The sequence below is a fragment of the Elephas maximus genome, chromosome 7 (genome assembly GCF_024166365.1).
Source record: "Elephas maximus indicus isolate mEleMax1 chromosome 7, mEleMax1 primary haplotype, whole genome shotgun sequence".
Taxonomy (NCBI): domain Eukaryota; kingdom Metazoa; phylum Chordata; class Mammalia; order Proboscidea; family Elephantidae; genus Elephas; species Elephas maximus.
The window spans coordinates 107,629,885-107,635,884 of record NC_064825.1 but is presented as its reverse complement, the minus strand read 5'-3'; the positions used below and the strand labels follow the sequence as shown (position 1 = coordinate 107,635,884).

The following is a 6,000-nucleotide window of genomic DNA, read 5'->3' as shown; positions in this document are numbered from 1 at the left end:
AGTGAAAGCAAAATAAATGATCTGTACAAGAGATAAAACACTTTAATTTTGTATTACTTCGATAAGTGGAGAAAAGTATTACATTATTATAATACTACAAATATTACCCATTGATTTTCATAAATTAAATTACAATACAGACAAAGCATACAAAATCTAGTTATGTTTAGTAATTTGATAGAATATATGCTGTAAAGCTTGATAACATAAAAGTAAATGTAAGCATGACAAATACAGTCCTGTGGAAATGAGGTTGTAAAAGAGTTTTTTTTTTTTAAATATATGGTAAAATACACATTACAGAGGATTCACCATGCCAAATATTTTAAAATGTACGATTCAGTGACATTAAATACCATCAAAATATTGTGAAACCATCACTATTATCTAGTTCCAGAACATTTTCTTCACCCCAAAAGGGAGCTAATACCCATTAAGTAGTCGCTTCCCGTCTACTCTTCTGCTTTTCTACAATTTCTACCTCTTTATTGATATTCTTTACTTACATGACCTAATTTCCTAGTTTACTCTGTGTGTTGATGTTTACAACTTATACAAAAAGATAGCTTCATTTTCTCTACCTTTAAGATTAACCAAAAAAAAGCATAGCCGTCGAGTTGATTTTGACTTAAAATGACCTTTAGAACAGAGTAAAACTGCCTCTTAGAGTTTCCAAGGAATGCCTGATGGATTCAAACTGCTGACAACTTGATTAGCAGACGTAGCTCTTAACCAATAGACTACCGGGTTTTCCAACCTTCAAGATTAAAGGGAAGATTTATATCAAAACTCTGAAATTAGAATATGGATTGATCTTATGCATATATATATGTTATGTATATATATATTTCAGTAATAGCTCATGAAAGTTAATGATTATTTTTGTACTTTTTCCTCATAGAAGTTTCCTAAGTGGCTTGGATGGACAAATACAATCTAACGGTGCTGAATGAATTTATTCTACTGGGGATCACAGATCGCCCTGACCTGAAGGCTCCATTATTTGGGATCCTCCTCATTGTTTACATGGTCTCTGTAGTGGGTAACTTGGGCTTGATCATCCTCACCAAGGTTGACTCTAGGCTACATACACCCATGTACTTTTTCCTCAGACATTTGTCTTTCACTGATCTTGGATATTCAACAGCAATTGGACCCAAACTGCTAGTGAATTTTATTGTAGATCAACCTACAATCTCATATAATTGGTGTGTTATGCAACTCTCTGTCTTCAGTATTTTCATAAGTAGTGAGATTTTCATTCTGTCAGCAATGGCCTATGACCGCTATGTGGCCATCTGTAACCCTCTGCTTTACACAGTCATCATGTCACCAAAAGTATGCCAGGTGCTGGTGGTCATACCTTATCTCTACAGTCTCTTTTTGTCTTTGCTGACAATCATAAAAATTTTCGTTGCATCATTTTGTGGCCATGTTATCAGGCATTTCTACTGTGGTAGTTTGCCCTTGATTTCTTTGATCTGCTCAAACACACATGAAATTAAATTAATAATACTGATCTTTTAGGCTTTTAATTTGGTTTTATCCCTTCTAATAGTCCTTGTGTCCTACACGCTGATACTCATTGCCATCATCAGGATGAACTCTGCGGAGGGCAGGCACAAGGCCTTCTCCACATGTGGATCTCACTTGACAGTGGTAGTCATTTTCTATGGGACTCTATTCTTTACATATGTGCATCCCAAATCCAGCCATTCCTTTGATACTGATAAAATGGCCTCTGTCTTTTATACTCTGGTAATACCTATGTTAAATCCCATCATCTATAGTTTGAGGAACAAAGAGGTGAAAAATGCTGTACACAGAACCTGGAGACTGTGTTTAAATATTCTACTTAAAATGAACTGTAAGATAAGATAAGAATAATTATTTAATAGGCAATATATCCTATATCCAATTTTCCTTTAGCCGTGTACTGTTTGTCTCCATGGAAAGAATAGAATAAATTAGTGATAAGTGTAGATACATAGAAATTTCTTCCTTATGTTTTAGCCAGAGTTAATCACCCAGAGATGGCTAACTCCTGCTTATACTTCAAGTATCAACTTATACTTGGTTTCAAGCCTAGGTTAGATATATCCCTACAAGGTACATTCCTACATATTCTCACATATAGCCTGTTTATATGTTCCTTTCACTGAACATCTATCTTTATGAAGCCAGGGACTTTGTGTATTCCACTCACTACTTAATCTGTTGTACTTGGCACAGTAAAAGGCACAAAAAAGATACCTGGTGAATATTATGTTAATGGACTCATTATATTTAATAAAGAAATATTTTAAATCAAACAATGAATACCCCTCACTTCATAAGGCTTACATTTCTGTAGAAGAGTGAAGAAAATACATAATGATAAGTGGATTATATCATATGATAGAAGGTATTGAGTTATATGAAAATGAAATAGGGCCAGTAGGCAGATGAGCGTTAAAATTTTAATGAAGATCTTTAGGGGAACCCTATGAGGAGATGACTTTTAATCAAACACTTGATAAGTTGAGTGAGTTGGCCTTTACATTGAAAACTAGAAAATATTGTGAAATAAAGACTTAAATAAATGGAGAGATAAGCTATGCTTATAAGTCAGAAGACTCGATATTGTTAAGATGTCAAATTTCCCCAACTGTATTTATAGAGTCAATGAAATTCTAATGAAAATTCAACTGACTTTTTTTTTGGTCTGTGTCGAAATTGACAAGAAAACTAAAATCTATAATGGAATGTAAAGGACCTAGTATAGCTGAATCAACTTTGAAAAAAGAGACCAAAGAGAGATGACAAAGAAGAACTGATTCCAAGACTTATTATAAACTATGATAATCAAGACAAAGTGTGATTGAAAAAAAAATTAGCAAATAGGTCAAAGACATATTAGCAAGAGTTAAAAAACACACCCACACATATTTGAACAACTAATTTTTTCATAAAGATTCAAAGAAAAATCAGTGGAGAAAGGATAGCCATTCAACAAATGGTGGTAGAACAATTAGATATTATATACAAATTAAAGAATGTGGATCTATAACTTACACATATGCAAGAATTAACTCAAAGTGCATGACAGTTTAAATGTAAATCATCAAATTTTAAAGCTTTTAGAAAGGAAAATAAAACAGCAGAAAATTTTTACCTTGGGTTAGAAAAATATTCCTATACATAACACTGAAGCAAAATCCATAAAATAAGTATTTATTGTATTCAGTTACATCAAAATTTAAAACTACTGCTCTTTAAAATAAATTATTAAAAAACTGGAAGACAAGCCATAGACTGGGGGAAAATATTTCAAATGTTATATCTGTAACAGGATGTTGTTGTTGTATGCTGTTGAGACTGTTTTGACTCACACTGACCTTATAGAACATAGCAGAACTGAGTAATAAGGCCTCCTAGGCTGAAATCATTATGGGAGCAGCTCTCCAGGTATTTTCCTCCTGCGGAGCCACATGTGGGTTAGAATCACTGACCTTTCGGTTAGCAGCCGAGCTCTTAATCATTGTGCCACAATGGTTATAGCGTAAATATCCACATTGTATAAAGCAATCTCAAACTCAATAATAAGAAAACAATATCAAAAAAGGGGGAAAAGATTTGAACAAACACTTCAAAGAAGAATATGTAAGTATAGCAAATAAGCTTATGAAAATAAATCTTGATGAAATATCACCTCAAATTTAATTTATACCTCAAAGAGTTATCAGCACATGCATATTAGAATGGCTAATTTATAGGCATGTGGAGGAAACTGAAACATAAATAAATGATACCAAAACCAAATGCCATTCCCACCAAGTTGTTTCTGACTCATTGAGCCCTTATAGGACAGGATAGAGCTGTCTCATAGGGTTTTCAAGGCTGTAATCTTTATGAGAGTAGATCACTAGATCTTTTCTCCCTCAGAGCCTCTGGGTGGGTTTGAACAGCTAACCTTTGGGTTAGCAGCTGAATATTTAACCACTGGGGAAGTAAAATGTTGTTGTTAGGTGCCTGGAGTTGGCTCCGACCCTATGCACAACAGAATGAAACACTGTTCTGTCCTGCACCATCCTTACAATCACTTTGATGCTTCAGCCCATTGTTGCAGCCTCTCTGTCAATCCACCTCATTGTAAAATAGAACAACTAATTTGGAAAGCAGTGTTGAATTTTCTTAAAAAGTTAAACTTACCTCTACCATACAATCCTGGCATCTCACTTCTATGTATTTACCTAAGAGAAATGAAAGCATACAACCTTAGAAAGACTTGTACACAAATGTTCACAGGGCCTTTAGTAATGATAGCTGAAACATGAAAGAAATGCAAATGCTCATTCAGGGGAGAATAAATAAACAAATTGCGGTATATCCATACAACTGAGTCCACCTCAACAACAAAAACAAAGCACAAAGAAGAAATGAACTGTTAGCATATGAAACACCACGGATGAATATCAAAGTAAGTATGGTGAGTGAAATAAGCCAGATTCAAAAAAAGTATATGAGATAAAATTTGTTTATATAACATTTTTTAAAAATGCAAACAAATAGATCATGATAGAAAGCACATCAATAGCTGAACAGGGCTGGAAGTGGGCCAGAGAGGGTCAGGAGAAAGGGATTAAATAGGGACATTAGAAAACTTTTGGGGTGTTGGATATGTCCATTATCTTTACTACTGTAATAGTTTTTCAAGTACATACATATGTTAAAACATTAAATTGTATGTGTTAAATATATATATTGTTGTTTATTATACTCCACTAAAACCAATAAAATGATCACCATACTTGCCAAGAAATTGATCCGAATGACCAAAAGCAAGGGAAAAAAGCAAGAGTAGAAATTAACTCGCAGGTAATACACATATGAATTATTAACCGTGGACAACTGGAATAGGAAAAGAGACAATGGTATAAGAGATGAAATCTATATTGCTTGCAATTAATGTCCAATTAACAATGACATAATCATATGAGAATCCAGGAAACAGCAAGCATTTAATGGAGAAAGTACATATTTCTACAACAAATTTTAATTGTTCAGCAAAATTAATAGGGATGTTATGCTTCATTTTACAAAGACATTTCACTGATGTGCGTGTGTGTGTGCATGTGTGTGTGCATGAATATACTATACATACATGACATATATCACGAAGACAATTTTTTAAGAGCAGTGGAAAGGGAAATGCTCAAGGCTGCATGTGGTAGTGATGTTGAGGATAGCTGGGAGGTGAAGATAAATAAAATATATACCATTTGGAAACTAGAAAAGTACGGTGTTACATATATGCTGTTTTTGTTGTTAGTTGATGTTGAGTTGATTCCGACTCATGTATTATTACGTAGCAAGAAGCAGAGAAATACTTGTGTGTATATGTCACAACATGGATAGATTGCCAATCACTAAAATGACTGGAAAATGCAACATTAAGACAGCACAAATTAAATGTGCAGAGTAAAACACATATACACAAAATACTACATTTTTATAAGGATACATTGATGTTGTATGTCAGACATAAAACACAGTAGAGTATGTATCCAGGTGGGAAAGAATAATTGGAATGGGAATTGGCCAGAATGGGAAAAATAAAATATGATATCTTAATCTAATAAAATAAAATGAGAGAAGTCTTAAACAGGCAATTTGCAAAAAAAGAAATTGGAGTAACTAATATCTGTCCCGAAGTCAAAAAGAAAAGACAATATAGAAAAAACAAAGAAATGGCATATCATATGTATGAAATGTACTAATCTCATTCTATTTGAGAACATTATGGACGTGGGGGGAAATTGGGTGGTCTGTCCTAAAAAGACTTTAATCCAGATCCCTGGATGGAACAAATTTGAAGTTAACTAAGAAAAAACGAATAAATGTATCTAAAAGAAACTTACTTTCCCTGGTGAATATGAATAGTTTAGAAAATTAACAGACACCCTAGACATTTTGTTAGGCCTTCAAGAGTTTCATACATAATTAACACATTGTTTGGTA

The 6,000-nt window shown here is 33.5% G+C and overlaps 1 pseudogene; it reads left to right on the top strand.

Moving 5' to 3' along the window:
• Positions 1-921: 921 nt before the first annotated feature.
• LOC126080260 (olfactory receptor 8K3-like) lies at positions 922-1,881 on the top strand (annotated as a pseudogene).
• Positions 1,882-6,000: the final 4,119 nt, after the last annotated feature.